The sequence below is a fragment of the Arvicanthis niloticus genome, chromosome 10 (assembly GCF_011762505.2).
Source record: "Arvicanthis niloticus isolate mArvNil1 chromosome 10, mArvNil1.pat.X, whole genome shotgun sequence".
In the NCBI taxonomy this organism is placed as follows: Eukaryota; Metazoa; Chordata; class Mammalia; order Rodentia; family Muridae; genus Arvicanthis; species Arvicanthis niloticus.
The window spans coordinates 49614958-49624643 of NC_047667.1; the positions used below are offsets into that span (position 1 = coordinate 49614958).

At 40.4% G+C, this 9686-nt stretch overlaps 1 protein-coding gene across 1 annotated transcript in view; it reads right to left on the bottom strand.

Annotated features, from left to right (window-relative positions):
- Positions 1-3475, bottom strand: part of Fmo1 (flavin containing dimethylaniline monoxygenase 1) — a 32461-nt gene extending 28986 nt beyond the window's left edge. The window contains exon 1 of the mRNA XM_034513117.2: positions 3202-3475. The gene's annotated coding sequence lies outside the window, so the exon portion shown is untranslated. The remainder of the gene's footprint in view (positions 1-3201) is intronic.
- Between the last annotated feature and the right edge of the window lie 6211 nt (positions 3476-9686).

The window sequence follows — 9686 nt, forward strand, 5'->3', positions numbered from 1 at the left end:
TCTTTGTTGACAGCACTGGTATGTTAGGTCTTTATTGAACCTTTGTTTAGAGCAGTGATCAATTTGGTGGGAAAGTCAATCTTGAAAATCAAGAATTTCAATTATTTTTGTTTACACACCAAGATATTTTATCTCTAAATTATAGTAAGAGCTGGAAAGAGGAAATGTTAATGTTGATGTTGGAGTGACAGGAAAGTGACAGGGGGCATGGTGGTTGCTTTAAGTTTTGAGGAGTCAACTAGGACTTCAGCAGTCAGAGGAGGGGAGGCAACAGGCTCCAGAGTCAGGGAATAGCTCTGGGATGGCAATGGCTCCATGAGGCATATGTAGTTGCCTGACTACATGGAGAGCTCAACTCTGTCTTTATTCCTAGGGAAACTAAAGAGTGCACTCAAAGGGGCACACTACATTTTGTTATTGATTAAGTTGATCATATCTGTGGGTCCTCTTCCTACATAAGGTCATGCATCCCCAAAGTAGGATATTTTCTTTGATGTGTGTGTATTCCTAGTATAATGTTTGTGCTATAATAGTGTTGAATAAATATTTGGCCATGGCTTGATTTCTTGTTGGGTAGAATGAATCCATCATCTTGCATGCTTTTCAATTAAAAAAAAAAAAAACTAACAGAGCAAATATGTAGTAGAGGTTAATATCCTGAGTCATAGCTTACAACCACTATTTATCAATTATGCAGTATGTGGAACACCTCCCTCCACCAGTCTGTCACTGGGACCCTGTGTAAACCAGACTTACTCAGCCACTTCCAGGCAGTCCTTGAGGGCTTTGTTTCAGTATGTGGGATATGGCGAGTTAGAGACATGGGTTTGAATTTCAGTGCTGAATAATTATCAGTAGAAGCAGATAATTTAATATGTCTGTATCTCCATTTCCTCTTCCCTAATATGAAGCTAGAGGTATACCCAACCTCAGGTACTGTATGAATAACTCTGTCAATGTACAAGTGGCACTGAGAGTAGCTCTTGGGGGTATGCCAGGCCCTGAAAGTAATCGGTGTCAAATATGCCTGTTCCCATATGCATGTAATTCCAGCACTTGTGGGGTGACTAAGACATTTTATTAATGGAAATAGTTCACTAATGTTACTAATTATTGTGGAGTTATTTTACATCTAGATGCAAAATTAGCATTTAAGGTATTATTAATTTTTAGAACTTTCAAAAAAAGACCAATTATTATTTGGAAGTTTTAAAAAAGTTATTTTTGTTATGAAAAAAAGCATTGTCAAAGTTAAGTGAGCATGGAAGACATCAAGTCGTACATTAAGAAACCACGGTGAGCTTGGTAAGGTTGGTGTCACAGAGAGAATAGGATTTATCAAGAACAGTAAAACAATTAAACCACACTGATTTCCAAATGAGTTGGGAAATCACACTTGGTTGCACAGAAGTCACGAATGTTTAATGGCAGGGTCAGAAATGACTGTTTTCCTATAGATTTTGTCTCTTTCACATCAAGGAAGGAAAACACAAATAACTAATTCAACAAGGTCAGACTGAACATGCCTCTCTATTGTTGAGATAATATGTGGGCATGGAAGTCTCATTCCCAAAGACAGAGGGCCCCTGAGTTATTTAAGAGTGTCAGAGAGTACAGTGATATTCAGTGTTTTGAACCTTAGTTTATGATATCTCAGATATAATTTTTTTATTGGTTGTTTTATTTATTTACATTTCAAATGTTATCCCCCTTCCCAGTTTCCCCTCTGCAAACCCCCATCACATTCCCCTCCCCACTGCTTCTATGAGGGTGTTCCCCCCACACTCCTACCTCACCACCCCAGCTTTAGACAGGGTCTCACACTATTATCTCAGACTGGTCTGGACTCAGTGTAACCCAAGCTGGTCTTGAGCTTCTGCCTATTCCCCAGGTCAACCTCTAGAGTAGTGGGATACTGGGATACTAGCCTGGAGCATGACACACACACAGTTTTAACATGAGACAGGGCTGTGTTTCATTCAATACCCCTCCCCCCCCCATGCAGTTTTTCAAAGCAGGGGTTCAATAGCTTCTATGATAAAAAGTAGAAAAGTGGACGTGGAACAACAAATGAGGAGATCGTGACTTAGCTGATTCTAAAACCTGAGAATTTACAGTGCTCAGTGGCCCCATAAATCCACACTGAGTGTGATTACGAGTGAAATAAAAATGACTTTTCTTTCCATTTCTTTATTATTTGTACAACCAACTACAATGATTAGAATAAAAGCACAGAGTTGTTTGAGCTTGGACCTAACAAGAGGAACTTTTCCTGGGGATACTGTGAAGGGATTGCTGACATGAGAAGCACCACTTTAAACCTGGGACGTTTGGGTAAGCAAAGTCTTACCTTTCGAGTATGTTTGTCGATCTTATCAATTTTATCAGGAAATTACCTTGTAACTGAGTTCAGCACTGGATCAGTTAACCAGTGTGACTCACTTACATATTTAGTAGGAAGTCATCTTTATCCATGGAGGCACATACCCACACACTCTTCTTTAGTGTGCAAATATCTCAGAATACTGCTGGGCACAGACTGCCCAATAAGAGCATATCCCTAAACGGGTTGTGTCAGTTCAAGCATTATTTATTGTAGTAGATTCAGCTGGATAATTAGGGTGGGCGAAGGCACCCATAGCTGCTTAACCTTGAGCCAAAGCTGGTGAGACCTGGTTTGGAACAAGAGTATGTTCTGGGATTTATAGCCTCTTAACAGCAGACAATTCCTCAAGCCTAATCCTAACTCAGCCACCATAATATCACAAATTCTGCCTCTTAGAAGACTATAACAAGTTCCCTAAGAGATCAGACTCTAAGACTCTAAGAAAACAACCTGACATTGAGACCCACTTTTCCTGTGCTTATGTAAAATATATGGAACTAAACTGACCGTGTAGAAGTGACTCTCCAGCCCTTGATCTTGATACTTGTGGATTTAGGATTAGCGGATAAGAACTATAAGTAGTACAAATTTTAAAGAAAATTTAATACTAGGCACAGAATAGAGCAGGAGACACAGCAACAGAAAATTGATGATATGCAAACCTAAGTTAGTCAACTTTCCAGAATGGCTTGCTTTTTTGTTTCAGTTAATGTACTATACCAATATTCGGTAAATAAACCTTCCAAACTATTAACTCACACCACACTAGAGGCTGCTGAGTGAAGCACTTACTAGTTCATCCATCGAGGACTTACCAGTCAGTAGACACAGAAGTTTAGTAATCTGACTTTATGTTCCCGTGACAAGGTCTCAAGCTTTGTTCCTTACTTTGAAGCAAGGGATGGTCTCAAAGTTCCTCCAGAGTCACTCGAGAAGTGAACTGTGTTCTGCTGAGACGATTCCTCTCTGATGTACAATAAGAAAATCAGGAAGACCTCAGCTCCGCCTTCTTCATCCAGAAAAATCGGAGATTCTTATCCGGTTATGAACTCTAAGTAGCTGTGACTGCTCATTCCAATGGCCCTGACACAATTAGGATTCCAGAGCTAGTAAAAATCAAAAGAGTTGATGTGAGCCAATATTTTGGAGTTCCCTGGACACAGGATGAGCCTGTCTAAGAGATAAGAAATGTTACGAAAATTTTGTAACCCAAGGTTAGCTGTTTGTATTTTCAATTGATTAATTGCAACAGTGGTATACTGAGAGGCAGACTACCTGGTGATATGTACTTAAAACTCATCCTTCTGTTCACAGACTATAAATTAAATTGGGTACTTATAATGACATCCTTCATTTAACTCTTCCCAGGGATAAGGCTAAAATTAACAGCTGCTACATAAAACCACAGTCATATTAACAGCTGCTACATCAAACCTGCATTTTAAGACTTTTGGCCCATTTCTCATTGAGAGAAAATTATTATTTTAAAGTACACATGTCACTCACATTATTAAACACATTTTAAAAAGCTTCTTTAAGTGTAGATGACTGTCCAGGTGCTTGGGAATTACAAGACAGATGTGTGAGACATACATGGCCTTTGAAGTCACGAGCCCTGGGTTCAAATGTGTTCACCAGCTCTGTTATCAAAGTTATCTTTGAAAGAAATGTATGATTTTGCTCAGCTCCAGCTTCCTCAATTTAAAATATGTAATTTAATGGCTGCCTCAAATAGTTATTGTAAAATTAGGTGAGGTAACCTATGTGAGAAGGTCACATACATAGAAAACCCCGGTGTGTGATGGTGTTGATGGTGTTATGCATTGCCAAACTAATAATTTATCATTAATTTTCAATATTTGTTGGGAGCCGCAGTGAGTGTGTCAGCATTCGCCATTACAAGATATTGAAGAAAATCCTACAAGCACCAAGAGAAAACCGCAAGAGACACTGGTGGGCTGAGGCAGTGAAAGGCTCTTGGCATGCTGAATCTTTTCTTAACTATTTCAGCAAAGCCTCTAACTTTGCTTCTGGAGGATGCTATACAACATCTAATATTCTGCTTACTTACTGGGTCCAGCTCTAACCTTCAGGACTCATTAAATACTTGTCAGGGTGACAACATTGCTAGCTGTTAGTCGTTAGTTCAAGTTATCCTCCCGTAGCTCTGAAGACGGTAGTAATTGAAAGATTTCAAACTTATATTTTACCATAAAATAAGCCTTCAAGACTACTGTTAGGTCAAATGTACCTTTGAATGTCTAACGACATGTGGCCTTCAGTCAGAAGCATCTTGAGAGTTAGGATTATGTTATTGTCCCAAAGTTTAGTACTCAAACAAATTACCTTGATGTGTACATGGAGAACACTAAAGGAGTCACTTGGCACTGGTGGAGACACACTGCAATATGGAATATTAGGATGCTGGCTAATCATAACCGTGATCATTTTATTATACTGTCTCATTTCCATAATTGGCCAGAGACTTGTATTAATTATGAATGAATGAGGCATCTGGCCTTCACTGGTCATTTCCATTATGGCTGCTTTTAGGGCTCCATGTTAGTTACCTATAGTTAAGGATACAGGATGAAGAAAGGTCTCTAGCCTGTTAGTCAAGAGGATCTGGACCCTTACAAGGCCACACTGATAGCCAATCATTCTCTTTAGAAACTAGTGTGGACTTGCACTCCATGCCCTGCCAGGGGCTGGTTGGAAACATGGTTGGTTTGCTCAAATAACTAGGAGCCAAAGTAAGTGACATGTCCTTTCTGGGCCAGAAGAGTAAGTAGACAGAACAAGTTCTTTATTTTCAGTATAGTAACTACCTGCTTTCAAGAAGGTTCTTCTGTCTTGGATAGCTGAGTAAGAAGTGCTGAGACATTGCAGAAAGACCCCCCAATATCTAAGAAATATTCTGTTTTATTTCCAAATATTGATATTTGGTGATGACCATATTGTGCCAAGCCATCACTAAGCAAAGAACTAGAAAGCTATTTACTGGATCTTTTATTATATCTCAAAACCATTTCCGTTGAAAAATTTACTTGTAGTTTTAATTAGTGTGTGGGAATGTGCACGTGTGAATGCAGGTGCCTGCAGAATCTGGAAGAGGGCATTCAATCCCCTGGAGCTGGAGTTACAGGAGTTGTGAGTTATCTTATGTGGGTGCTGGGAACTGAATTCAGGTCCACCGCAAATCAGTACTTGCTTTTAACTGCTGAGCCATTTCTCCAGCCCTATCGTCTTAAATCTTCCCTTCTTCTCCCACTTTAATTCATTCTTAAACTCATATAACTTTTAAGCTGAAAATATTCATGGGGTTAGTTTTAGCCCCAGTTATAAATTAAACCATTATACCCTTTTCCTTCCATGCCATGCCAAAAACAAAAAAAACAAAAACAAACAAACAAAAAAACCCCCAAAACCAACAAACCAAACCAACCAACCAAAAATGAAACGTTAAAATATATGCAGCTCCCCACTCGTCAACTCCTCTACACAAAGTACTTTTCTTGGCTGTGTTTCATTGAGAAAGCAAACGTCTCTAACAGGAGCCAACTGTCCCAGGCACATGCTCTTACTCATTGATCTTATTCTTTTTATCTGTCAGGACATGTCTGTTGAAAGAAGGCACTGGAGGAAGATGGAGGGGATAGCCCCAAGGCTATTCGATGCCAGTTATGACATTATGTGTCTCTGCTAGAACTGTTGCGCAGGTGATGCAAGCATTTATTCTGTGAGGACTTCTTATAAACCACTTTTAATGAAGGATTTCTTAAGAAGTCTTTATAGCCTGATGGAAAATTTCTAGGAAAGTATCCGGCTGTGACTTACAAACCCACATCACATAGTGTTCTATACTGTGCCTTCCTGGGGAGATTGTGGTCAGTTGGAATTGCTCACTTGTATTTAGAATAATTTTACACAGTGCATGCCGCAGGGTGGCAGATCTACTGAGCCATCAGGGCTCCTCTAAATTATCATAATTTGTAATTTGTATAATAAGTATGCTTGTGCAAATGCATGTGTGCATGTGGGCACACATGGATGGAAACCAAATGGGGGCATTGGGTATCTTAGAGCTGGAGTTAAAGAAATTTGTGACCTGTTCAATGTGTGTTCTGGAATTTGAACTCAGGTCCTCTGATAGAGCAGTAAGTTCTCTTAGAGAACGAACAATCTCCCCTGCTCAATCTTCCCAGCCCCAATATACACTGTATGTTTCTTAAGTAAAAAGAAGGCTGGGTATATAGCTCAGTGTTCAAGAGCTTGCCTTATAACTCATTAAACTTAAAACGTCATTTGATTATTCTGTGGCCATGTAGGTATCAGCAGGTATAGTACAGTGCACGGTACACAGGCGTGTTTACTGAATGTCAAATGGGTGAGTGAATTGCTCTTGCTTGCCGGGGTTGTGTAGGCTTTTCTATGATGTTATGAAGACATCAGGAGTTTAAGCAGGTCTCTGTGTGAGGAATAGACCCCTTTAAGAAGCCTGTCTAAGTTTAGATAACCAGAGAACTTATTTGAAATACATAACTGGATAGCAGCTGGTATATTCCTGTTCCTGGACATATGTCCTGGCTTGACACTGTCCCCATGACTCTATTTACTGCTCTATGGTATTTTATTAATAACACCTCCCTGATCTCTGACTCTGTTGCTGCAGTCTGCTCCACATCAGCCTGCATTTGGAGCTTAGTTTCTCTGGTTTTTGAAAACTCTGCTTTCATTAACTATGCATGTAACTATGAGTGTTCATCGTTTTATTAAATATTCAAAAGGTCATAGGTGAGGTGTCATTGATCCCTACACCCAATTCTGCCATCCCACCAGCTTTATGTTTTTTTCTTATTTCCATTCCTATCTTCTTTAAAAATAACATGTCTTCTCAAAGTCTTGCTTTTATTTCCTCTAGCACATGTGAAGCTATCTCTTATAATAACACAGTTACCATTCTAATTTAGATACTGTAATAGGTAAATTAATGTAATATTTATTGCTATGTACATCAACACAGTTTTATTCTATAATGTCAGACGCAAACATTTAAAAATTTTTCTTTGACAACCTGCACTTCATAGTATAGCTAGAAATTTTCCATCTTTGATACATAGAGATGGAATACGCCAATTGATACGATATGCCATTTTTGGATTTTAGGCAATTAATAGAAAATATAAACATATCATGGCTTTGTTATTCTGTGTACTTTCACACAGTGAAGGCTTGAGAGTGGGTAGTCCTAGCTATGAAAGCCAACGATCTCATTGTCAAGACATAAGACTTAGGATACATGATTTACTTTGATACCAATCTAGACAGGCTACTATAACTAAATATAATTAAGTCAATTTGAATATATAAATATATATACTAAATAAATATATAAGTCAAATTGAATTGTTTATGACATACAATGGCTCTGAGTATTTTATGCAGGTCACAAAGGTTGCTGAACCTTAAAATAGCTCAGGAAGAGCTATATTTAAGAGCAACTGATGCCTTTATATAATCATTCGTTGTCTACCGGCCAGCTGCTTAAAGTATAGAGCTATATAGCAGCCAACCTCCTCATTACTTGTGAGTAGAATCCTGTCCCAGAGTCTGTAGCCTACAGTCACATGCTACAAGCCTGAGAACACTTGTCACCCATATGTAGAACAGTCAGTCCTTATGATGTAGGGTTTGTAGGGCAGAAACACTGGTTCTTCTGGGCCTCTCTGACAGCGACAGCTCAGTGGCCCTGAATTCTCTTCCTTCCATTGTACATCAATCAGTGTGTGCTATTCACACCTGATCTTCCTTCTGTCTCTCCTTCACAGAGGCCGGGGTTTGCACGGTGGGCTGATGGTGACTCTTGCAGCTTTTCCAGGCTCTCCTCTTGTTGGCCGGCACAGAAATCTTTCTCCATAATATCTCACATGTTTCATCTCACTTTGGCGTCTGATCTGGATCAAGTAGAGTCCAATGCTGAGAGTCCTTGCGTTAGCTGCTTTGATCTGTTCCTAGGTCAAGTAGAGTCCAATATTGAGAGACCTTGCGTTAGCTGCTTTGATCTGTTCCTAGGTCATAGGGCAGGATGAACAAGTGAGTTTTGCTTGGTGTCAGCACATTGCACCTCCTGGAAGCAGGCCAAAGTAGTTCCAGGTCAGGAGGGGCTTCCAGGGTGGAAGATTGGCTTCAAAGAAGACCCTTCCTCTGGGTTAAGCTTTCAAAGACTTCATGTTTTGGAATGGTTGTTTGAAATTCTTTTATATGTCATGGCCTGGGTAGTTCACTCTAACAATGTCTTTGCTTCTCTGTACAGAACAAATGTGACACATCTGGTTTTTATAGAGGAAACCAAGGAGCTCCCATGCAGAGGAGGGTTATATGAAAGATTAGTAAGGAGAATCCTCATGGGGAGAGATTTGGAGGAGGGTGGGAACCAGCTCACATTTTGTTCAAAAGAGCAAACACTGCAGACAGCAGCAGGAAGCACCCAAGTGGAGGAGGAATTTGGCTCCAGGAGAGGCTAGGCCAGGAACTCATCCCTGAAAGAAACATTCCTTCCCTCTCCCATCTCCTCCCCTCCCCTCACCCCCCTCCACGTCTGTCTCTCTCTCTCTCTCTCTCTCTCTCTCTCTCTCTCTCTCTCTCTCTCTCTTTCTTTCTTATTTTGAATCGGGGCTTGCCATGTAGCCCAGGCTGGCTTCAAACATGTCTCCCTCTCCCAGCCTTTTGAGTCTTAGGATACAGATGTGTGCTACCACATCTGGTTGAAAGCAGCTAGCCTGCCTCCTCCTCCTCTTCTCCTCCCCCTCCCCCTTCCTCCTCCTCCTCCTCCTCCTCTTCCACCTCTTCCTCCTCCTCCTCCTCCTCCTCCTCCTCCTCCTCTTCCTTCTTCTTCTCTCTCTCTCTCTCTCTCTCTCTCTCTCTCTCTCTCTCTCTCTCTCACACACACACACACACACACACACACACACACACACACACACGCACACACATACACACAGTGGTCTTTCTTTCCATACTCACCGGCTCCCAAGTTTAACATGCACAGCTTTTGAAACAGCCAAGATCCTGACTGAGTAGGCTATTGCTACATTTATGTTCAAGCTGTGAGGTTCTCTGAAGTAGGTGGTATGTGCATTGTGGTTTGGTGCAAAAATCCCTAGAAAGTTGGTCTGGGGTAGCTTCATGTTCAAGACACACAGAGGCAAAGGGAGACTGAATGACTTCTCAGAGGCATCTTGATTAAAAAATTGATTATCAGAAGATTTGGAAAAAAATAAGGAGAATTGTAAAATTTTTA